Below are 26309 nucleotides of genomic sequence, written 5' to 3'. Positions count from 1 at the left end.
CTTCCTCAGACGAGACAGCAAAGAAACGCAGGTGTCTGCTCACGTTGCCTTCTGGCCCGGAGTCAAATCATATGGGACCCATCGACCCAACTTTTAGTGCTTTCCAAGTGGTGCTGCCGAATGGTTTCTCCACTCACACTGAATTGTAGTCCCAGTTCCTGACATGTCTAGTCACTGTTCGCCTCAACTGCTGCCTGAAGATAATTTTGTACACGTCTTGGTCTTCTGGTACGTGGTGCGTCTTCGAGTGTTTCGTCACCGTCCTTAAACTTGTTAAACCACCGGTGCACTGTCCGCGTAGCCACGACACCCTCACAAAAGGCCTGGCATATCTTCCGTGCCGTTGCAGCGGCGTTTGACCCTAGATTGAACTCGTACAGCATACACGACCTTATGACGCTCTGTGGAGGTCGCATGTTCACTGTCCTTACGCAAGTTCACGGTGTAACTGAACTGCCACAATCAGGTAGTATGTTGAATATACCCACACCAACAACAGACCTTCGTCTTATTTCCATTCACATTCAACTCTCGGTGTGAAGACCAATGTAACACAGATCTCCACAAAAAGCGACATAACTTTCTTGGTTACCTTTATATCTTAACCCTCAAAACATGTAACTGTCTTCAGCTCTACGTGAACTAACTTATTTATTTATACATATTTCTGGACATGGCCGGCATCTATGCCCTCAAGCCCGTCATGTACGAGGGATGTCCCTCGGCGAGAACACTAGTCTGGGAAATAGGAAAGGAGAAAATGAATGGCCAAATAAGGAAGTGGCATGGGACCTGTATTTTAGATACCATTGTGGCATTTTCCTGGCGTAAATGAGGAAAACTGAGGAAAAATCTCATTCAAGATGGCTGGCCTGAAAAAAAAAAACTTACACCTTTCGACCGAGTTTCCACCAGGAATCGAACCCGGAACTGCTCACACCAAGGGCCACACGCGAGTAATCTATTGATAGGTTTCTTACCTTTGGACAATAGATATTATAGTTAAACAAAAATCAAAAGTCCGAGAATTAATTTACTTTTAAAGTATATCTCACTAACATTATATGTACACTGTCATATTGCTAATCTAGAGGTCATTCGCGGCTAAGTGGTGGGCGTACACACGTACAGCATACAGCATAGAAGTCTCAGGTTCGATTCCTGGCTAGAGCTCATGTAGTTCGGATCCCAAGTTAAGCTGTAGGTACACGTCTCAGTCTCGCTGCTAAACCGGGCACTGTACTAAAAATCAAATCAATTTCAAATCTAATCAAAGCTAGTAATGAAAACTTGATGAGGTTACACTTCGGCCAGGGTCGTATTTAACGATTTTGCCGCTCACACAATACCAATAAATATTGGTATGGAAAATTTGAGACAGTGAAGTGAATAATTATGGAAGGAAAAAAAAAAGTAAAAATAGCACAACAAATAAAGTGTTATAGAAATAATGGTGTATACAGAATATTCTGTAGACAAAATATTATAATATACTTTGTTGGACAATACCTGGTCTGATAAAATTTGCCTCCCCCAAACCTTATCGCCCCGGTCCATGACTCATGTTGGCTCTTGTGTAAATACAGCTCTTACTATATTATTAGTTCATCCTAATGGGTGATGTGGCTATCGTAACAGCATAAATTTTTAGGTTTATCAAAAATATTTTCTTTCTTGATTCACTGAAAACCGCGCATGAGGATTTTTGACATACTTATATAACTTTGTTTAGGTCAATTAGATCTAGCCATCGGCATATATATCTTCTTTAGACATGCTTCTCCTTGTTGAACTCCAATAATAAAGTAGAATTTATTTTAATTTTAAAGATAATGTTAGGTATAAGTTTAGTTTGTAATAATGTAAATAGTGATGCACCTTTGGTATTCCTTACTTATTTGTATATCTGTGCATAATTTTTAATGTGGTTTAATGAAGTGGTACCAATCTTTCTATCAGAAATTACATCGTAAATAGCTTACAGCCAAACTTCAAACAAGAAGATAGTAAATTTGGCTATAGATAACTACAACCAATATATATTCCCTTGTGTAGATAATGCAATTTTTTAAAGATGTTTACTTGTTATCAGTAAATACAGATACAAGATAACGCTTGCACACTGTCACGATAAAAGCACACATTTCGTAAGGTAATTTCAAAATGGCAATTTACTGATACAATCTAACTTCAAGAATTGCACGATCTTTACATACATACTGGATGTTTCAGATCAAACGTCTAGTGTTTATAGAGTACTTTCTGGGGGACATAAAAGGATAAAATAAAAAAAAAAAAAAAATGAAACGGGAAAAATGTCAGAAGATTCATCGAATGGACTGTTCTCGTTGTTTCAAAGGCTCTCCTGAAGAGTCATCCGAAAATTTTAATTATGAACTCATGTCATCTGATACATCATTGGAAAGATCACTGAAAACAAACAACTTTTGTGGGGCCACCATTTCTGAAGGCTGAAGAAGGGATTTCTGCTTGATTTCCGCCTGTACTATATCGTATTGATAGCAGCTGTGCAAGATCTCATAGTTAAATGGTGGACATTACCGTAAATGGTGTCCCACAAAAAAAAAATAAATAAATAAATAAATAAATAAATAAATAAATAAATAAATCTTTTCGTCAGAAAAGTTTGCTTTTCATAATCTTTTTGCTTCCCGTTTGCTTTTGAGACCCGTGATAGAAAGATTCTATGAGACAAGAAGAACACTCCACTTGTTTAACCGGGAGTACGATACGTCAGCGGCAGAGAGCTCACATCTGACGCGAGGTGTCCTTGGTTCGATTCCAGGTTCACATGAGTTTGTGGAGGACAACATCGTGTCCATGGGTTTCAGAATAGTTCTACCGTTTCCTTCCACATTATCATTCCATCATTTCCTTTCATAATCACTTATTTTCATTAATCATCAGTTTCTTAGTCCGCAGGACATAATCATAGGAAATTAAACTGAAATCTTTATTATTTTTCCATGAATTTTCAGACATTTTTTCTATCTATTTTTGTTTAATTCTTTTACTACCAGCTGTCTGTGATTTACACACACTGGACTTTTTTTTCTTTAATGTCCATGATTATGCATTGAGGTAAGGGAGACTGTGGTAATGAGATGGATGGCAATTATGAAAGTAGAAGGAAACGGGAGAACCCCGAGAAATCCCACGCACACCGTAATTGTCCACCATAAAACCCACTTGGCGGGAGTTGGGATCGAATCAGGTATCTGACGCGTCAAAGGCGAATTCTCTATCACTGAGCTACCGTAGCTTCACTGGAAAATTTATCTGAAACATCCACCACATATATTAGTACACTTCAAATTATCCGCGGTCTTCCTTTCCTTTCCTCTTTTTTTGCAACGATAAATTATGATATGAAAAGAAAATTTACAATGGTAGAATAAATAAATAAAGAGAAGTTCTAACACGAGAAAACAAAAATAGTTGACGCATTCCCTTGTGAAAACGTTAATTTGATTTTCATTTAGCGTCCTTTTCAGTAGCAAGGCTGTATGAGACGTAGATCTACAACTTAAAATGAGATCCGAGCTACATTAGCTCCCGGCGCGAATCGAACCCAAATCTTCCACGCTAAAGGCGCGTACACTACCGTTAGCCACGAAAGAGCTCGTTTATGAAAAAGTAAACCAACAAAATTGTTAACACACAAAACTTTTTTAAAAGTCATAATTATGTGTATACGCTTCCTACTGTAAATACAAATTGTTTAAAAGCATTTTCATGTTGGTCTGTATTTTGATTCGGCCAGTTTGCAGATTATTCTCGGTTGCCATACCACCCAATTCCGTGAATAATCGGTAGTTTACTGTATACAAGATTTGCATTTGACTGTGGTACTAGAGTACCAGAGAAATGCATTCAATTGTGTGAGAAAGCTTTGTTTTCAAAGTCTGAGTTATAAAGCTCTATGCTTAAAAAAAACTACAGTAACACTATTAATTTAATTCTCTCTATAGGCTACTATATTTTACACTTTCTTCCATGAACTTCTGAACATAATTAAACTGAAAATACCAAGTATGAAAAGGAAAAACTACTAATATATCATTTTGTAATAACTTCATCTTCGAAATAGCTGTAAACAATAACTGTACTGCACAACTTGTTCTGCTTTCCTCTTTGTGTACCGTTACATTTGATGTAGATAATTAGAGAAATATATACCTATATCGCGTTCGCTTGTTAATGCAAATTACTTCATCTCCTGAACTTTTTACATTCTTTTCAGGGTGGCCAGAACAATTTGTTATAGATGAACTATATAAGTTATCAAAATATTACTCGAAACAAATTGTTTGTGGCACAAGAATGAAAGTCAATACAAAGAACTAAGACTTTGTAACTTTGCCACGCTTCAAGGATTATGTTGAATCTTAATCTTTTCATACCGCTAAAAACATCTATTGTTAATGCAATACAGGCCTGTATTATAATATAGAGAGAAGAGGCGTGGCTCACTAGTAAAGAATTTACCTCTGTTGCGAAGAGTCCCTGGATTGATCTCAAACTATATAAGCTTGTGGTGGATATAATCGTGTGTAGTGACTCTTCCAGTCATATTTCTGGAGGTTTTGGCCCCCTTTCAGTCACGAGTTGGTAAGGCGACCGACTCCATCCACAAGAGCAAAATAAAATTAAATTGTGATTAGGGCTACATGCCATTCTTGTGCAGGACACATTCTTTGGCAAATAGTGCCCCAATAGAGTCCCCCCCCTCATATTTTGATTCTTCTCCCATTTGTCAAACGATATTTTCTGAAGGAAGCTTGATCGCGTTCATGGGTTGTTACTTTCACTTTTGCATTGTCACTACGCCAGGCGTGCACCCAGAAAATTTTGTTGGGGGATGTCCGCAAGGGTGACGATTTCTCTGTAACATTGGGAGGGGGCATTCAGATGTGTGTGTGGTTGCAGACAAGCGTCTAAAAAGGCATATACGGGGATTTTAAAACAAATTTAATTCAAATTATGGCAAATATTCATAAAAAAATAACAAAAGATACATATTCATAAAAAAAGCATGGGGTCCACTTGACCCGACTATGGTAGGTCGCATACTTTTTGGAGCTATGGATCTTTAAAGTTCATTTTTTCATGTTTAACGCAACCTATAACTCCAAAACGAAACATTTGTGCACCCAGGTTGGTCTATACTTTTTGACTTATCTTGCTGTCAGGAATCATCTCCCAGACGTTGCCGGTGTTGTTTTGAAACACCCTGTAAATAGGACAACCGTCAATAAGCTCATCTGGAAACTTCTCATAATCTTGCCCTCGGTTACGGCAGCTAATGAGAGAGATCATGTGAGGACAAAGAAATTAGATGCCAGTTTTAAGTCAAAGACAAACTCGAAGGTTGAATTGTTTGAGGCTAAGTAAACAACCATTACAGTGGTATTTGTTTCAAGTTTCGCACATCCACAGTAATGATGAACTTCATTACGTTTTACTCTCGTGTAGAAGATATTAGTTTCAAGATTTATTGAGTGCTGTATGATATGAGAATTTATTTGCACACAACTATGAATATACAAGACTGGAGTCCACATGTCAATCTCTTGAAGTACGCTAGCCTATACATGCTACCTTTAACAAATTTGAGATTTATAGCCTACATATTGTAGAGATGAATAGTAGGAACATTTGGAAATCTTTTCACGGTTATGCCCTTTAGCCTACAGAAAACTGATGATTATTGAAAGTGAATGATTCTGAAAACATTTATACAAGAGTATATGGAACGAAATGGAAGAACCGCGAGAAAACCCGCGGACATAGTATTCACCACGCATTCACATGTCTTCACTTAGAAGTAAACACTTTACCACTGAGCCACAGTATTCTCCCCTTCCCCCCTCAGAAAATACAGATTTTGTCAAGAGCCAACGAATCAAATTAGACTATTGTCGTATAGTGGGAAGTTCAAATGCTTAGTTACCATGTATTCAAAGAAAAATGAAATTTTTGAGTTTTACGTCCTACGGTTATGCCGGTTAGGCTAAAGGAGACGATGAGGATGAGTAATGCATGAAATGGTGCAATGAAGAAAGTGGGAGGAAACGGGAGAACCCCGAGAAAACCCACGCACACGGTGTTTGTCCACCACAAAGTTCACTTGGCGGGAACAGGGTTTGAACCCGAGACCTCTAGCATCAGAGGTGAACGCTCTACCACTGAGCCACCGCGGCCCCCATGCATTCAAAGAGTTCGTAAAATAACTCCTGTGCAGGAGAAGCACACGGGACATTGTTCCTGCTGGAAAACTACCCCAGAACCCAAAAGGAAATAAACAAAAATAAAATATTCATGTTTAATTTTAAGATAGGATTTAAAACAATATGTAACAAGTTTTATTTCCTGACTCGTGAAGTTTGATCGTCACTTTTCATAAGCAAACTTTAGTACGCTGGCTGAGCGGTGTGTGATAATTATGTGACGAAGTGATTTGAAAGCGATACATCTCGTATAAGTGGCTCTCGACTGTTTCCAAATCCCACTTCGCTTGGTTGAAAAAAGAAAAGAAAAAGAAAAAATAAATTGATGATCTCTTAGATGCTTTCTTTTCCCATCCGGTTCCTCTTCCTATAATATTCTTAGAATACATTATCTTATCTCTGCCTTAATATGTCACCATACTTAGGAAATTATCTTATCTCTGTCTTATGTTTCAACATACTTTGGAAATTGTCTTATTTCTCTCCCTTATTATGTGTCACCATACTTTGGAAATGATCTACCTTTGCCTTCTGTGTCTGTATACTTTGGAAGTGATATTATCTCTACTCTACCTTATGTATCAACATACTTTGAACCTTATGAGGTAACCAGAGAGAGAGAGAGAGAGAGAGAGACAGAGAGAGAGAGAGAGAAAGAGAAGATAGGACATTTAACTATAGTGAGCGCAAGGAGTCGTGAAGCCTAACCAAGATCTACCAATTTCAGCATCCAATAGAACCCAAGGGCGTGTCTCGGTCGCATGAAATTTTGCCATCGTCGTCTCTCGCGCTGAACACAGAACATCTCCTGAGGTACAGTATTGTCGGATTGCCGCTAATCTTCGTTTTGTTGTTGTAGTTGTTTTATATTTTACTATTATTATTGTTACTGCCTAATTCGAATAATTGTTAGGTTCCTATTACAGTTTTGTAAATGCTGCTTTTTGTTGTTCCTTTGACATGTCCTCTCCAAGTTTGGCAACATTGTTAGTGCACTTTTGCTATTTCACTTTTTCTCAAGTGTCCGTTCGGAAGGCAGCCCCACGAATCGTACCGAATTCTTCTGATACACCAGACGTGAAAGAAAATAGTTCTATGATTCGTGTAGAGACCAGGCTTCACGAGTCGTCGTGCTCACTACATCTTCAGCAAAATTCACCAGGATAATTTAGGAAATAAGGACCAGAGTAAAGTTTCCACAATGGACTTTCTCTTGCCGCTATAATGTCTCGCATTCCGCAGTCAGTGCTGAGAACAGCGCACAATACCAAACTTAATTTTCTGGAACTCTAGATGACGTCTTCATAGGCTCAAGCCTAATAGAGCATTTCTGACCACAGCTATAAATTTGAAAATATCCAACAGTATGTCTTAACTTTAGAGTACAGTAGGACTTATTAGAATACAGTAGGCGAAAAATTACTTGTCTCGTCTCGATTCGAACCTAGAAAACGAGACGAGAAATGCCTTTTGAAATTCGAGGCGAAATGAGAAATTTCTCGAGTCTGTTGGAAATATTAGTTCAACCAATTCTTAGATCTTAATCCATGTTTTAATGTTACAAGATTCATTGTAAAAAAAAAAAAAAAGAAAAAAAAAGAAAAAAAAGAAAAGAAAAAGTAAAGAAAATTATTGTACACCCACAATGGAGAGCATTTATTAACTTTTAAAATTAAACAAGTAATTATACTTCAAGAATAAAGATGGTTTAACTGTTATATGATGCCCTTTGTGGACCTCTAGTGACTCAGAATGAAAAATGAAATTTTGAAGTTTTACGTCCCACGAATATATACCGGCTAGGCTAAAGTAAACGGTCAAGATGAGAAATGAATGATATGGTGGAGTGAAGAAAGTGGGATGAAATGGAAGAACCCCGTGGAAACCCACGCACATGGTGTTTGTCCACCACAAAGTTCACTTAGGGCGAGTTGGGAGCGAACCAGAGACTCCATGCACCAGAGGTGAATGCTCTACCACTGAGTCACCTCGGCCCCTTGTGATAAACAGGAGTACCCCAAGAAATCCCATGGACACGATGCTAAGGATCGAACTAGGAACTCCACCCAAAAGAGATGAGAGCTCTACCATTGAGCCAATGCGCCCCCTTTCTGAGACTCGAGACGAGAAAATATTCCTCGACAGACGAGACGAGAAAATATTTATCATCTTATCTCGTCCCGTCGTGGTGGACAATGCTAAAATATGGCACACGAAAACTTGTCCCCCAAAAACGCAAATTTATTTAATTAATAAATTCCTGAAATTACAGCTCATTTGAATATTGATCAAACTCGTTGCTAGCTAAGATTTCAAAAAAAAAATCTGAAACGTGTTTTGGAGTCGAGCACAGCACCAGTTTTAAAAATCCACAGACTATGCGAAACAGACTTAACTAGTAAACTCACTGAATGCATGCAATACTCTTTTTATTTTAAATAATGTTTTATTTTTTTTTTTTTTATCATCCTATATAAATATTTAATCCTAACTTTCGAGTTTAACCATTTTAAACTTTTACTTAAAAAAAAAAAAAAAAAAAGATACCACTAACTTTAGTTTACAAAAAATACTACTAACTTTAGTTTACAAAAAGTACAAGTTCTCAGTATGTAAAGAGAAAACTGACACTATACCAACCAGTATTTGGAAGTCAAACCAAGACGTTTCTATTAACAGGTCTTTGGACTTTGTCTTCTTATAAAGCGGAACTATATAAATTTTATTTAAACTGTTCTTTGAATTAATTCATGCAATTCATTCCTTTTTTTTCTGATAATAATAATAAAAAAATCTTCAAAACTTGAGGAAATGAAATCATAATATTTGTGTCATGAAAATTTCCTTTCTCCTTTGAGGGGACATAAAATTTAAGTTATTTTTTTAAAAAAAAAAAGAATCCAGTGAAAAACCAGCTAATTGTATATAAAAGAAAAAGAAGTGAATTTAAGAGCATGTGCTGATTACGTCTTCTTCCGCAAATAAAAGACAGGAAGTACATATTCACTCCGATGCACAAAGTAACCTCATATTGCATGCATTGAACTCTGATCTAGTCACTAGAACTCTTTAATGAATCATGTTCCTTTGTTTAACGTAATTCAGGAAAAATTATAATTCTTTCAAACTATTAAGCATACATTAGAAAGGAAAAAAAGACTGAATCGAATACAAAGACTATCAGGTATTTCTGATATTTTTTTAAAGTATTACGTATGTTTTAACTTTCAAATGACCTTAGGGACTTGGTATACTTATGAATGAATCTCTAGTCGAAATGAAATGAATCTATCTCTACTCTTTCAACTTAACGTCTCAAGATTATGTCCTTTAGGCTAAGGGAGATGGTTGATTAAGAGTCTTCATCCCTGCGAAATTAAAATACCGCTAGTTTTAAAGTAATTATGTGATATCTTCAAATAGATAAAAGATAATTTAAATATGGAACAAGAGCGCCGTAGACAATATTATTTTGCGTGAGGTACCGTTATCACAAGTCACCTAGTGGCTTTCCGTTTTCAGCTGTTTAGAAACGCGAAAATAAATGCCGATTTTCAAAATGGCTCGAAATCGAAAGCAGATAAGTGAGTCGTGATAACGGTTTCTTATATAAAATAATATTGTCTAGGGCGCTCTTGTTCCACATTTCGATTATATTTTATCTATTTGAAGATATCACATAATTACTGTAAAATTAACGGTATTTTAATTTCGCCGGGATGAAGACTCTTAAGGTAAATGAATGATGGAAAGACTTGATGGAATAAAAGTGTGGGAGGAAACGGAATTATCCCGAGAAAACTTACGGGGAATTGCTATTCGGCATATCATTTATTATACGAAGACTGAAAATGAAAGCCGTGCTAAGTGCCAAAATGAAAAAGTTCGGTTTTAATGTCAAAATGTGGGCTATTCGACTAACAACACTGCTCAAGTAAAATGGGGCTATCTATTATTTACTGTAGTTAAAATAAACATCGGAAGAATGCACATGGACCTATGTGCAATCAACCGTTAAGTTGTATTATGAAGAATCGAGTTTCATCTGCAATATTTCACCATTCATAAAATCATTTTTTACGTTAAAATTACTACATTTACAATATAAATATTAACAAAACTTAAAACCTATATTATTATTATTATTATTATTATTATTATTATTATTATTATTATTATTATTATTATTATATGTTACTTTGTTATACATTATATCATAGGTTCTTAGCATTGAGATAATATATAGACCTAGAGGTGCCCTTCCCTATGCCGCAGTGTTGATTCGAGCGAACTCTCGATTTTAGCGTTCGATTCGAGATATCCCTTCCCAAGATGGCGTATTACGCAATTTACAGTCAGCTGATATATGTAAACAAAGAAAACGCATATATCGAACTCTATTTGTATACAATGTACAAGGATTATATAGGTCAAAGTATCGACCAACATTAAGCCTTCCTTGAGTTTATAGTCATTCGTTTTCTGGCATGGACTTTGTTGAATGTGGAAGAACAAATATATATATATATATATATATAAATTATTACTTTGCGATGACTAATGATGCGTCAAGACATACGAGGCAAATGGAAAACGATAAATCCACTGGAACTGTATAACGATAATCAATTCTTTGAGAGATACAGGTAAGTCAACTATGCGTCTTGATTTTAACTTTTATGCTAATTTAATAACAGTAACATAGTGACAAAAGTAACAAATATTCATTCTACACACTAAGTATGAGTAGTTTCACTCATTTTCCTTTACTTTTCTGGCAATTTTTACAGTTGTATTCTCTACGGATCGTAGAACCTATTTTCGTTGGGTACTTCTCTCTTTGGACCTTTCGTTCTAACTTTTTCGTCACAGTTTTTGAACCAAGAAACATTCACTTCATGGCGTTGTATACTATGTTTAAATTGCTATAATCATAATTTTCATTTAGCCTATGTGTAAAAAAATTCCAAGTATAATTTATAGTTTCAAGTTTACCGCAAACTTTTTAACACAATAACTACATATTATTTGAAAAATTAACTTCAATAACAAAATAGGTTAGGGTGGTTTAGGTTAGGATAACTTAATTTTCACAGCAGATCCTTGTAATACATCTAGTGCAAGATACAATAAAATAAGAACCATACGTATGAGTGCTGCACAAGGTTAAGACAGAAAATATTATCTCAATGGTTCTTAGGTAGGAGGCCATATTGAAATTTTATTTTGTAATCTAAGCTTGTATGAGGTTCGTGTATAACATACAATTTTGTAGCTGATCGAAATATTTTGATGTATCATTTCTTTGTAATTTGTTTATTTTGTATTCACTTTGGTGTAATCCAGGGGCGTCATTTAGGGGGGGCAGGAGGGGGCAATTGCCCCCGCCCAAGAGTTTGAGGAATGCATATACTTGAATCGATTGTCTACTAATATGCTAGTACAAAACATGGAAGTCTTATGTCGATGGTGCTCTTGCCCCCCCCCTCAAGTGGTCTGAAATGACGCCCCTGATGTAATCCTCCATTGTACGTATATATATATATATATTTTTTTGTATATTTGTAATGGCTTAGGCTGTGGTCACTACTGTCAATAAATTCAAATTCAAATTCAAATTATTATATGTGACTGGGATGTGGGTTTGCACCTGAAGAGAGAAAACTGCAATGACATTATGAACAAGGAATAGGGTTGGCTACGGCAGACAACATTGAAATATACGGTACATTCAAGCTTACAACATTGAAATATACAGGATAGACAATTTATCTTGATGCGTCCTTCACTAATAGATATAAAAACGGTGAAATTTTGTACCATGCTAATATCGACAGGGAGATACTGTTCGGCATAGCTTGCGATACCACAAGGTTAACAGTGTTGTCAACGCAACATACAGTTATGCTTTTCAAACGGCACTACATCAGGTTATTACATATTTGAATCTACATGTTAAACGAAAACTTATAATATCACATTTACTATTCAGTGACGCACCAATTAGCAAACTAAGGACACTCCAGTATCAAAAACATTCCAATTCTGCAATTAATGGGAGAATACCTTCTTAATAATAATAATAATAATAATAATAATAATAATAATAATAATAATAATAATAATAATAATAATAATAATAATAATAATAAAATAAGCAATATTCGCCTATTTGAGCCATTCGGTGAAAAAGTGTACCAGCTTTTTCAAGCGAGCCATCTTGAGTGGGGTTTTTCTTGGGTTTCCTTCATTCACACTAGGCAAATGCCGGGATGGTACCTAACATAAAGGTCCGAGGACGCTTCCTTCCCTTTCATCGAATAGTGTGCTAGCGGAGGGACGTCATCCCTCATATGTGACGGGCTAAATGGCCTCAGATGCCGACAGCCCAGAAATCTAATTCCTAATTCGCCTATTTGGATATGTAGAGATTTAGTTTGCAAGAACAACTCCGACAGTTTCCTACTTGTTTTTGTTCGTATCTGAGAAAATACCGTGTCACTGTTACACACGATTACCTAATGGCCCATGACGATAGGAGAAATGAGTGCATAAAGCAAAACAAGTTAACAGTACCTCGGAAAGTATGAGTATCTACAAAACACCTATTCCATGTTATATGCAAACTTCATTCTTATAAGTCAAAAATACAATCAAATAAAACGTACGTATATTTATAAAATGCTCCTTCAACATATGATAGCAGTAAATCGTGAGATCAGGCATTCTTTTACGTTCCACGATTATGCACCAAATCGAAGAAAGGTAGATTGATGACACGGGTTATAATGTTGGAAAGACGAAAGTGGAAGGAAACGGAAGTAACCCAGAAAACCCTACATACGGTGTTCGTCCATCACAAAGCCTACTTGACGAAAGCTGAAATAGAACCAGAGAATCTACACACCAGAGGTGAACGCTCTACTATTGAACCATCGCGTCCTCTACACATTTCAGTACTTGCCTAGTTTTCAGCATTTTCCAAAAAAATATGACAACAAATATATTGTTTTATCATATATACAAGCTTTTTTCAAGAAATTTTTGTACGGCAAGGGGAGTAAAATCAAAATGTAAGGGAGCTACACTGCAATACTATTTACTAAAGAATGTGAGCTATACAAGAGCAGCATGTAATCGCAATTTAATTTACCCTAGCTCCGGGGTGAGGGAAGCAAGGGAATTATGTCTGTAAAATACACTGCATAGGCCTATATATCAAAATAAGTGGTGCTACTAAGTGCTACTTTGGATCTAATATTCTCCTCCCCTCCAATAAGAACGGCATTATTAATTTCAAAAGTTATAAAGTTTCCATCCCATATATTTGACACATACAGGGTACTGGGAAGATAAGTTGTAAGGTATTGCAAAGTTAATAAGAGACATTTCAAAGAACTACGTGTGTCACAGTTTGGAACAAGGGTAAAAGTGAAAGGAAACGCGGGGAGATGTCGTTCCCCCACTTCCAAAAGTATCTATGCCGTCCCTCCACTTCCTAAAATTACAATGGGCAAAATTAGGCACGAGGGACGGCATGACGTCATGCGTCCCCATACCTTTTCAGATCCATTTTTACCCCAAGTTCAGAAGAGAAACAACGAAGATACAATTTGCTAGATTTGCTAGTTAACACTGTATTCAGCAACATATACAAGATAAAAATAAACAACTTCTTCCAGAAAAAAAATTAAAAAACTGTTAGTAAGTATTGGTAACGAACGATATACTTTTTAACGCCCCCCCCCAAAATAATTTTCTTCCATTTTTCGGAAACTAAGCATGAGAATTTACCTTTAAATATTTCATTTTGTTCAGCTTAACGTGATGTATAAATTCATATGTATCTTATCTTTGGACAATGTTCCAAACAGAGATTAAAACTTAAAGAGTTGATTCTAATTTTAGGTTGTATCTTATTAACGATACTATACATTGTCTTGCTGATGTCTTGATAAAGAGCTTAATAAGAATGTATTTGAATATCAGTTTCACCCCAATAAGAGACATGGTATTCGTGCAGTTTCCTCTTTCTTTACGTTTATAAAGAAATCAGTTCCTCCCTCTCCATTTTCTTCAGAACTAAGTATGAAAGATTTTACACCCACACATATCAAATATCGCTTGTTCCGCTCACTGAGATCTAACTATTGATTGGTATATGTTTTTTTCTTTATTTTTCGTTGAACACTAATATTAAAACTTACAGAACTCGGTATTCATTAATTTCAAGTTTGACCTTTATTGATTATTCATAGAATTCTTTAGTCCATTAATTATTTTCGTGAACGAATAAGATATGTAAATACTTGAATTTGGCATATCAGCGAAAAAGCATAACGACTTTGAAAAATTGTGTTCGCAGAACAAAACGGAAAGGACTTCGTCCTATTTCTGATACTGAAAATTCTATCTTGCATTGTTTACAAGAGGATGTGCAACTCAAATGCTTTTCCAAAGGTTAAGTCTATGGACATCCCGTTCTTCCGGTGATTATTCCTCAATGGTATGTCCGATGCGGTCCCTTTTTGACACTCTATCGAATCAGCATGTCAAATTTTGGTTAAGGACTGTTCAGGAATCTCGGAGGAGTGCCCGGACAAACGGACGCCTTCGAATATTCTTATGACAGGCGTTATGTTTCAACACGAACTCTACAATCTGTGTTATTTATTGAACTAAATAATGTATACTCAGTGGTGTTTCGATCTTCTAGCCGAAATTAACAACCATTAAAAAAAAAAAAAAGTCTACATGAACTCCTGATTTACGAATTGTGAACAGCTCCAAGTCCTTCTTCACTGAACTAAACATTAAGCAGTACGAACTATCGTCCTGTCATCTGAACAGCAACTAGCACAATGTTTTAAAACTTTATTAACATGGGCATTTCCTCACATAATATTTATATCATTCTGTTAGTACACTAAGAAATTGTGTTGAAGGAAAAACTGCCAGTTGTCCTGGCTATCCTCCTATATTTAATTTATTTGCTTTTTCCAGGTAGAGCTAAAATATGCTGTGGAATTCAACACCATTGGCAAATTAACTCAGAAAAAAAAAAAAACTATATATGCTATTGTTTTGACTTAACACTGGTTACCTACCCTCGAGGCTCAGAGAACAGACTTTCTCTCTTGAAACAATTTAATAGGACTAAACAGGACTTACGAGTATTTATGTTACGGAAGATATTTCTCAAAATATTATTAGCGTTAGGAAAAAAGAAGTAGATACCGTATATACTAATCAATAGATGTAACTGAAATTAACGACATGATATGCATGGGTGTAAAACCTTATACATAGTTTTCGAGTAAATCAAGAAAGAAATTGTTTTGAAATCTTAAACATTTATTGCTGTACAAGAACAGCACCATGTATTAAGGTCCAACTAACATTAATATGCAATAGATATGAAAAACACACAATATTAAAAAGCAGATTGTACCTATTGTTGTGTTGACTTTTCGTAATAGCGATGGACAAATTGGACGTATTATTTGTAATTATTAAAATGTACTTTTTTTTTTTAAAATTCAATTTGTTGTATGAAAGATTGTCTCTATGAAGTAGAATCAATAGTGCTACCAACATTGAAGTTGATCCAGTTCCAGTAGCACTCAAAAGAGAACCCCAAGCGCTGATTTAATAATCCGCAAAGGGGAATAATCAGTGACATTCCCATAGCACAGATTAAACAGCCTACGAGGTTATAACAGTTGAGATAGGGGGGGGGAGTCTTGAGCTCAACCTTGTCTATATATATCATACGACTACTCCCCCTTCCTCTATTTTAATGACCAATAATAATAATAATAATAATAATAATAATAATAATAATAATAATAATAATAATAATAATAATAATAATAATAATAATAATAATAACAATAATAATAATAATAATAATAATTCTTAGTGAAACTACGCTAAAGGTAGACTTCCAAACTATGCAAATTCAGTATTGAAACCGGAAGCAGTACATCTTGAATCTGTTCTTTTGATATATTTATATTAAAAATAGTTTTACACTGTCTGTTACAATTCTTGTAAACCGGAAGTTGTACTAGATTTTAGTACTACCGGCTTCTGTATACACGTATGGAAAATGGAAATCATACTAGGAACGGAAGCTGTAGTAGAATAGTAAATATATGCCAGTTCCGGTCACAATACAAGAAAACACACACACACACAGGGACGGATCCAGGACGGACTTCTAGGGGGGGGCGGTGGGTAGTAATACTACTACTTAGAGCTACTTTTAAGAGCTCCAAACTCTGGGATGGGTTTTATTTATGTATAAAATAAGAAAGTTTTGTCTTCTGGGGAGGCGATCGCCCCGATCGTACCCCCCCCTTGTATACACATTATATATGTATATACTTGCTTCTTGATGCCTCTTTTGTGGCTTTTCTCACTTTGGTGATTAGTGTTGCAACAGGAAATAGTAGATATTAGGGATGCGCACGAGACGAGTCGAGACAGGATTTTCCTGACAAAATTCGACTCGAGACACGGCTCTTCTAATAGAAAAATATATATTTCGAGTCGAGACATCACTTTTACAGCACATTTTCGAGTCGAAACAGCCACAAATCTTGTCTCGTGCGTATCCCTAAGTAGATTCCACCACTTTCAGTATGAATAGAAGGAAGATAGTCAAGATGCAACTTAATTTTTGAATGCTGAATCTCGAAAAGCAAGTTCTCGCTATCTCTAAGGAGATGAATACTGAAACCGGAAGTAGTAGCGAATTTTCTACTACTTCCGGTTTGAACAGAGACAAAGGGAGGAGATGAAATCTATTGACCTGTTAACAGAAAGAGGGCATAGCCATTCTTTAAAATTTCCCATTCGGATGCTGAGCATAGTTTAGAATTCTGATAATATTAAGCATATACTCCTTAATTGAAGATAGAAACAAAGTGAAATACTGTCTCAATGACAACGTACATGGGCAAAAAGAAATGACTGTTTGGCTTCTTGTTTACCCGCTATCATCTCAACACACGTATCTCAGTATTTATATCGTGAAACTAAAAGAAAATGCCGACCGGCTTCGAGGAAATAACCCCGGCTCGTCTATTCCATCTCATATATATCTAAGTAATGACAGATTTTAATTTGAGAAAAAAAAGAAGAAGAAATCGAACTAGTTTTCAATGTCCAGTTTTGTAATTACTTATGAAACTAAATAAATTATAGTAGAAAATCGCTGAACTACATCAAGAATTTGTAGTTGGAGGAGCAATAATGGAAATTTGGAGAGATGTTATTTTTGTGGAATTAATCCCTATAAAATACATTTTTCTAGACGAAAAATTGTTTACAATATATAATTGAGGGTAATTTTAAATAAAAGAAAGAGTGATTAAAGTTGTTAGCAATGTGTGGATAAATTATTGTCTTGTTTGTCCTCTTCCTGAAAATAAAAAAAATAAAAACCCTCCCTAAATAAATGCTTTTAGTTAAGGCTGGGACTGAAATATTTACTTCTTCTAGTTATTGTAAGTTCTCGAATAATAATAATAATAATAATAATAATAATAATAATAATAATAATAATAATAATAATAATAATAATAATAGGAATTTTATTATTATTATTATTATTATTATTATTATTATTATTATTATTATTGAGCAATTACATGGTTGTTTCAGAAATGAACCTCAGTCACATTTTTGACAGCTTACAGGTTTATTCATATTTTACTGTACTGAAGATAAGTGTGGTCTCGAACAGCAGTACTTTTATTAATCCATTTCATAGTAACATATAGAATGTTACGTATTTTTTATCTTTATATAACAATAATGAAAGTGTTTTTTTAAAGTGTGGAATACATTTCTGTATGGAGAAAGGATGTATTTAAAGATGTGTTAAACGTGTGTGGTTATTATATTTCAATTTGACTCTGACCACAGCTTCCAAACAATAATTGCGCAGCGTAGAATGTAAACAAACATTATATGAAACACTATTTGATCAATGATTTCTTTTAAGAGTCTCTTTCCAACGATAAAACCATATGAGACGTGAAGCTACAGTTTAATACATGCTCCCAACCACCAGAATCTGGGATCAAACCAGGATCTTTCGTACGATATGCGAGAACGGTACATTTGAAGTTGACTGAGCCGGTTGCTTCAACATTGTTAAAGTTACAAAATTTACACATCTCACGATTGTATTTGTTCATTTAAATAACTGGTTAAATGAATAACTTTAGACATACACCGTGAAAATTCAGACAGTTTCTGCAACTCAAGCTGTGGCACTGGAGTTCGAATCCCGCACAGCATCTTTGGTTTGTAACCAAATGCAATGACGCAGTTGATTTAAAAATTAAAGGGAGAAGGGTGGGAACTGATCACAGAATAGCTGTAATCTTTTCACTAAATAAATACCAATAAATCGAATAACGATTCGTGTCTAGTAATAACAAAGGGTTGAAAATAAAATGGTGTAAAAATAGTCTTTATAAACTCGCCACGTCAGCTTGAAATATGTTATTAATGAGTTTGAAAAACTGCTATGTTCAGGTCATTGGATTTCCTTCGGCTGATAACGGTTAGCGGAGAAAGTTGTAATAAGATCAAGCTAAAAAAATCCCTCTTTAATAAGTTATAGTAGTAGTACGTACTTACTTTATAGAAGTGCCGTGCCGTGCCACTGGAAAAATCACTGGGTAAAACGCTTTTGCCACACTCTCTTCGCAACTCACCCACTGTCTCTCACTGACTGACCAACAAGCAACAAGCCAGCACAGCAGGAACTACTCCAAGCTCTTACGTCACAGCGCGGTTACTATGGAAACGAAAACGCTGGCCGAGATGTAACGCCTGGTTTTGTCTCCTTGAGGTTCTCTCCGCAACGCACACAATACCAAGCTATGCAATCCCTACGTCAATGTTTTTGCTCTCTTTTTTTCTTTTTTCTTCCTTAAAAAAAATGCGCAAGGAGGCTGAAGCAGAAACAAGATTAAAGAAAAAAAGAAGAAAAACTAGTCAATTGCATTATGTCCCACGGCAATCTGTGAAAACCCGTATCAATTTACGTTGAATTCGATATGATCAACCTTTTCCAGTCGAAATTAAATTTATGTCAGTATCTCGGATAGACTTGTCATAGGATCTCGAAATAAACAGGTTGTTTGCTTACATACTATGTGTATATTACTACTACTACTACTACTACTACTACTACTACTACTACTACTACTACTACTACTACTACTACTACTACTACTACTACTACTACTAATAATAATAATAATAATAATAATAATAATAATAATAATAATAATAATAAGTGATAGGATACGAGAACATCCAGAGGAAACTCACGTACACAAAGCTATTCAGCGACTTGAGATCAGACCAGGAACCTTCGCACTAGAAATAAACCCTCTACCATTTTTTTAAAATTCCATTCCATTGTCCTGGCCATTCCTCACCACCTGTTTCACCTCCAAGAGGGTTGGATTAAAAGATCATATCACAAGCCTTCGCAATATGGTATTGAAGAAAATGACCCAGAATGAGAAATGTTCACTTCTGTTAGATACTAATGTATTTGCCAGAGCATAGCACGTTAATTGTATTCAAGCAGGCGCGCACCCATGGGAAGGGGTCCACTAGGTCCAGAACCTCCCAAATTTCCTAACAGAACGTACATTTGTACACTGTCTCAATAAAATTATACTTATTTAATAGGGAAAAAAATTTATTGACGTAGCATAAATTTTGATTTTGGACTTCATCTGTACTCTTTCTCTTATAAATGAAATCTAGTTGTATAATTTTTTTTCCTGAAAATATAGATGGAAGTATTTTACAATTACTTACCGTCTTTTCGGGTACAGAATAATACCCGTTCAATACTACATAGACTAGTGGCTTGTAATATTGGACCTTCCCACCGAAGCTTGGAATTCTCTCAACAAAAATTAGTAGGTGCGTATCTGTATTCAAGCAACAACACACCGTTTTCAACTTGAGAAAGAAAATAATACGCAAATCAGACAAAGTTTCCCTGTACTTTCTATCTTTCGAAAATTCTATTCCATTGCGTGTTTCATATATATATATATATATATATATATATATATATATATATATATATATATATATATATATATATATATATATATATATATATATATATATATATATATATATATATATTAACCTCACTGAACTATACGGAAAGAAATGGCTATTTGATTGTTATATTCTTGCATGACAAGCCCAATTCCAAATCAGCTCATCCTACATCCGTTCCATTTAGTGGTATATCATCGTACAAAATCTATCCCGGACTGATTAAACAGTCCAAGTATAGAACTTGAACAATCAGTTTAGATCAGTTCGGCAAGAATGAAGCTACATTCTTTCCAAAGATTGTTCATGTTTTGGTTCCAGTCCCGGAACCTTATTTTTAATTCAGCGTTCCTCGAGAAGAGAAACGAAAATATATTTCGACGTATCAGACCAAATTTATATATAAACGCATCATGAACTTATATTTTATTAGGTTTATTAAGCAAGTGGGCGTTACCGATTAGCTTAGTGACTCATGAGTAGTATACTCTTCTTCAAGAAAACCTGAACATCCCTCCAAAGATGGCCACTCCAACCACGGACTTGACTGGAACCCCCTAAAATTTATCTTTCTCACACGAAATTTACCATTCTGCCTCCCATATTTATTATTTTGCCCCCAAATAGGGCAGAATATATCAAACAATATCAATCTGCCGATAGTTGTGTAGTACATTTTTTTTTTTTTTTTTTTGTCTATTGGTTTAAAAGTTACAAGAGCGTATAAAGATTAATGGCCCATCCTGAACCTACATACGAGGGTAAGTCAAAAATTATCTGCAATGTAGCTATACCTTTTCTTACATTGTTTACATTAACCTCTGTCCTCGTTTATTTTATTATTATGTTATTGTGGTCATGCTATGAATGTTTGATCCTAATTCGTCCATTTGTGTTCCTTCTGTTGCAGATAGATCATAGCCGCTCCATTAGAAGTTTGCACCAAAGAGAAAGAAACGAGCAGCGATCCTGTTTTGTGTGGTCGGAAGGTGTATCAGGGGCCGCAATCCATGAAAGACTTTCGGTACAATACGGGAACAGTGTCTTGCCGCAATGGAGTGTCTACGCACGAGGAAGCAGCCGTAGATGGTAATAACACTTGCGCAACCAACTTTTTATTTTCTTTTTTAAAAAAAATCATTTATAGACACTCCGATGCGGAAAGACACTGTTCCCGTATTGTGCCGAAAGTCTTTGATGGATTGCGGCCCCTGATATACCTTCCGATCACAAAAGCCGGATCATTGCTCGTTGATCCTCTTTGGTGCAAACTTCTAATGGAGCCACCATGATCTATCTGCAACAAAAGGAAGACAAACAAGGGCGCCGATCCTGGGGGGCCGGGAGGGCCCGGGCCCCCCAAATCTGATGTGGGCCCTCCTATTGTATTTATGAATATACAATATTTGGCATAGTTTGAATGCAATTTGTCTTAAAATCCTCATATATATGCCTTCTGTATCTGAATGCCCCCCCCCCCCTAAATTTACAGAGAAATCATCGCCCTTGAAGACAAATGGAGGAATTAGAATCAAACTTTCATAGCATGACCACAACAGCATAACAATAAAATAAACGAGGACAGAGGTCAGTATAACAATATAAGAAAAAGTTATAGTTACGTTGCGGATAATTTTTTAATTGCCCTCGCATGAAGTGTTCACATTGTTCAAATTGTGTAGCGAAATCCTCTGTACGGTTTCGTAGGATTTGCTTTAGACATCATGATTAACACAGGCTCTGCTTCAAGTCTTTTGACTAGCGTGGAAGATCTGGGTTCTATTCCTGGTGGGAGCTCATGTGGTTCGGATTCTACATTAATCGACATCTCATATAGCCTAGCTGCTGAAAAGGACGCTAAATTCAAAATCAACTCAACTCAACGCCTTTTGACTAGTCAATTCAATTCGTCATAAGAAAGAATGAGTTATCATTACTTATTATAACATCTGTTTACTATGGTATACAAGTATCACTGTATATATATAGTGACAATTAGTACTCGATATTTACAAGTAATCCTTTTGACAGAGGTTCTTCAGTATTTCTTAGATCTCTCTTCCTAAATCAGTTCCTGAAACTGTAAACTCACCAAAGTTCGTTATCCCCATGCTTAGCTAGGATTACGAACTTTACGCTAATTACTGAAATGAATTAAACTTTAATGTTTCATTAAGAAATATTTGCGGTTTATAATATGCATTAATTTAAATACAGTTTAATGATAATAAATTCTATGTTAATCACAATGCTTATGATTGCCTCAGCTGATAAGCAAAACAAATAATAATATTTTAATTGTAATCATAAAACAACAAATTTATAATAATAAGTGAGAAAAAATCATAATATTTGAAATAAATGTCATAAATGAAAAAATATTACTTTTTTAAGTGCCAGCAATAAGAACAGATTTAATCGTTAATTGTATCTCAGTAATGAAAATAAATGAATAAATTTTTCAAAGAAATATATTTCATAAATACAATAGACCTAACTGATAAATGATAAAATAAGGTGACATTTGCTATGAGTTTTCTATTTTGGTGTTGATTTGAGATGTAGTACAGCAGTTTTGCGTTTTGGTAACTTTCGATTTCCTTATAATTCTTAGTCAGTGTTGGCAGAAATTTGAAAGTTCTCTTGTGCATACGAAAAATTTTGGACTTCCGTCCGACATAGTGTTTACTTCAAAGTCTTTTCCATCAAGCGAGTGTGATTATCCCTCCAGCAACTTTCAATCGCTTCCGCTCTTGATACACATTACAAATGATTTTTATTTTATCTTAGTGTTCTGTCCGAAGACAGGTTCTAGCCAACTTACCATAATTTTCATATATATAAATGAAAAAAAACTGACCATGTTTGTGACTTTATATCTCTTTGAGCCACCCGACTGATCTCGATTAAATATTTAACATAGATGAGGTTCGGGCCTGGATGGTTTTTATAATTTCATTTTGACGTTACAACGTAGCTGAGGGGAAGGGAAAGATATATAAAAATAAGTAAAATTTAATGACTCTTGAACCATGAGATCGGTCTAGATCAAATTTTCAACAAAGATGAGGTTTGGGCCTGGGATGTTTATTTATCATTTCACTTTGACGGTGCAACCTAGAGGAGAAGGAGGGAGAGATATTTAAAAATGATCAAAATGGTCGATATTAGTGTCAAATCCATAGTGTTCGGGGTCGTTGTGATGAACAGTGATACTTCCGATGCCGCTTAAATCCATGTCACTAAAATAAAAACAGTATATCAAACACATGAGATAAGAAGTTGTGTATTTACTTTTTTTAAAAAATTTTAATCCAGCGGGTAATCTATGCTAGTATTATAATAATGAAAATAATATATCTTTCAGTTTTTACGTCCTACAATTATGCCGTGTAGGTGAAGACGGGATGATCAAAAAGAATGAAATGGTGGAATGAAGAAAGTGGGAGGAAACGGGAGAACCCAGAAAAACCCATGCACACGGTGTTAGCCTACTACAAAGCTTATAATAATAATAATAATAATAATAATAATAATAATAATAATAATAATAATAATAATAATAATAATAATAATAATAATAATAATAATACGGGAAACTAGGAATTGAGGTTCTTTGCTACGGTCATCCTCACTTTTTTTTTTTAATGTTAGTGCATTAGCTACAGACAAGGAAGAACATAAAAAATTTAGAAAGTGAGTCAGAGAGTATACGCAAAATGCTATTAACATGAATAAATAGTTAAAGCTTTTCGTGTATACATTTAGGTGCCCAATAATCATGACATCATAATGCGGGTTCAAATTTTTGGTCTATACCAAAAGGTTTGGAAACGTTTATTAGTTCATTTAATGACGTTTTGTATGAAACTACATCGCTTACTTTTTATACACGAGGAATGCTCAGAAAGTAAGGTCACAAAGCCTGTGAAACGTGTATATATTATTTCATACAACCAATACAGCTAACAAATAGTAGGCTACATACATTAGGTTACTTTTCGACATAGTCTCCATATCAATGAAGGCAGTTGTCGTGTCGTGGGATGAGTTTGAAGATCCCCTCCTGGTAAAAATCCTATCCTTCCATATTCAGCCACGTTGTCATGAAATGTTTCATCTTCTCATCTGAAGCGAACCGACGGCCTCCTAGGTACTCTTTCAAGTGCGGGAATAGGTAAAAGTCGCTTGGAGCGAGGTATGAGTTGTAGGGAGGGTGGTCAATGATCTAACGAAACTGCTTCAACAACGTGGTGGTCTTCTGGGCTGGTCTTCGAGACATTTCAGTCTCTCCGTAAACCTCTATTGGTGCTGTTGGTAATTTTCAGGCGCAGTTACATGTTTCGCCCACATAAATCAAATAACTTAGCGGATTTCTTCGTGTGAGACCAGTTTTTCGAACTAGTCGTCATTTCTGTTTACATACAACTAGTGCCGTAGGTGGTGGGTGGATGAAACTCTCCACAGTTGCCAACTCCATGTATTAAGATTACTGCACAGTCTTCATTCCTCTATAGGCTAACAGACGAAACTCTAGAAATATCGACCCTGCAACCTTAGTTTCTGATTCTCCCTCGTATTTGATATTCTTCATTGTCTTAAAGTTATCCATTTAATTTATATATATATATATATATATATATATATATATATATATATATATATATATATATATATTGAAGATGATCTTAGAGAAGAGCCTTAAACAACTAGAATGAAAGAATAAGTTTACAATATTTGGATATCTATGCATTAAAAAAGGTGAAATGATGACTTCATTACACAGGTTATAATAATACAGGGTGGGACATAAAAAGTAGTTCAGCTCCACCAACGTCTACAGTAACCTTGTAAGATCAATTTTACGTAGGAATGCCTCAGATAATTTGATGTTACGAAGGACGTTCTTGCGTAGGAATGCAAGTACCTTTCCATTGTTCCAATTTTGAATATTCAATATTTACTCAAGATTTCATATTCTTGCGCGGGCTACTTTTTCGAAGCTCATCCCTTATCATGGCATTTCTAATTTTTCAAGCAGTAAAGTGAAAGACTGTGAATTGTGCTTCCCTGAAATTAATTTGTCTGAAATACGAATGGTACGAAGAACGAGCAATTTTATTTGATAATTTTGCAAATTGATGTATAATAACATTCCGAACAATTTTCTCGCAAAAGGAACTAACTATATTCTAAATTCAGTTTGGTTTAGGTCATGCCTACTTTGGTGTACTTCCTGTGTACAAATTTTACGAATTCTACTGTTAGCAATGTTATTATTATTATTATTTTAGCTTGTTTACTATCATTGAGTTGATTTTGAATTTAACGTCCCTTTTCAGCAGCGAGGCTATATGAGACGTGGACCACTGATTAACGTGGAATCCGAACCACATGAGCTCCCGCCGGGAATCGAACCCGGGCCTCCCACGCCAAAGGCGCGTATGCTAACCACTTAGCCACGGAGGAGCTCTGTTTATCATCAAGAGCGTAATAGTCGGACGTGAAACTTAATAGAACAAATACTAAAATTGTAACACAACTTGATTTCCTGGCAAGACTGACATAAGCTCATAACTATACTTTTACCCCATCTCTTGATGTGGAAGTTATAAATCGATAAATTACCTGCACGGTAGCGACATCTATTAGCGTCAGGCAGACAAATGATAGTATTTGTAGTGACATCATTTTACGAGTATAAAGAAGATTTTAATTTTTTTTAAAGTTTTAAATATAAAAAGAACAGCATAAAAGAGTTCAGACTCAAATTTCATACATATTCAGTTAATGAACATTTTTTCTACGCAATTTCTTTGGGTACTTTATAGTTTTGTACCTGAAAAGTGACACGAGACCTCTCTCTCAGTCTATCTGGTTGTTTCTCATATACTACTGCTTGCCACACGTGCTAATTACAAGTTTTCCAGGAAACACACGTTAATA

At 35.3% G+C, this 26309-nt stretch overlaps 1 protein-coding gene across 4 annotated transcripts in view; it reads right to left on the bottom strand.

Moving 5' to 3' along the window:
- qtc (GRIP domain-containing protein quick-to-court) overlaps positions 1-26309 on the bottom strand; it is a 252314-nt gene that overhangs the window by 145569 nt on the left and 80436 nt on the right. The window contains exon 1 of one of the 4 annotated variants that reach the window (XM_081755957.1): positions 18909-19066. The exons of 2 other annotated variants lie outside the window; for them this stretch is intronic. The gene's annotated coding sequence lies outside the window, so the exon portion shown is untranslated. Of the gene's footprint in view, positions 1-18904; positions 19067-26309 lie in introns of those variants that run through there. One more of the 4 variants, XM_081755958.1, reaches the window with a different exon arrangement.

This window comes from Thermobia domestica, chromosome 4 (assembly GCF_964235325.1).
Source record: "Thermobia domestica chromosome 4, izTheDome1.hap1.1, whole genome shotgun sequence".
In the NCBI taxonomy this organism is placed as follows: domain Eukaryota; kingdom Metazoa; phylum Arthropoda; class Insecta; order Zygentoma; family Lepismatidae; genus Thermobia; species Thermobia domestica.
This window is presented reverse-complemented; position numbering and strand designations above follow the sequence as displayed.